A 469-nucleotide genomic window follows, 5' to 3' on the forward strand; every position below is an offset into this window, starting at 1 on the left:
ACCGGGAGGGCGGGGGGCAGCGCGGGAGGGGAGGAAGAGGAGGAGGAGGACGAGCGGCAGGAGGAGGAGGAGGGGGCGGGGGCCTCCCGGTGCTGCGGGCGGAGCGCGGGATCCCCCTCCCCGGTGCCGGGGCCCGGGGGACGCCCCGGTGGGAGCCGCCGCCGCCGCCGCCGCGCAGCCGTGGCGTGTAACGAGCTGGCGGGTCTCGGCGGGCGGAGAGGGGAGGGAACACGGCTGCTCGGGGCCTCTTCCTCCTCGAGGAGGACCTGAGGAGGGTCCGGTAGACCCCCACCCAGGGCACCCCGTGCTCCCCAGTCCCCCTCCAGGGTGCCCTTTGCCGATCCCCGTCCCGCCTGGACATCGCGGGGACCGGCCGGCAGCCTGCGGTGCCGGTAAGGACCCGGGCGGGAGCAACTGTTCCATTTCTGTAAATAAAGCCCTCATCACCGCGTCATTTTCCACTTTTGTT

This window comes from Corapipo altera, unplaced genomic scaffold (assembly GCF_003945725.1).
Source record: "Corapipo altera isolate COAL_440 unplaced genomic scaffold, ASM394572v1 104, whole genome shotgun sequence".
In the NCBI taxonomy this organism is placed as follows: domain Eukaryota; kingdom Metazoa; phylum Chordata; class Aves; order Passeriformes; family Pipridae; genus Corapipo; species Corapipo altera.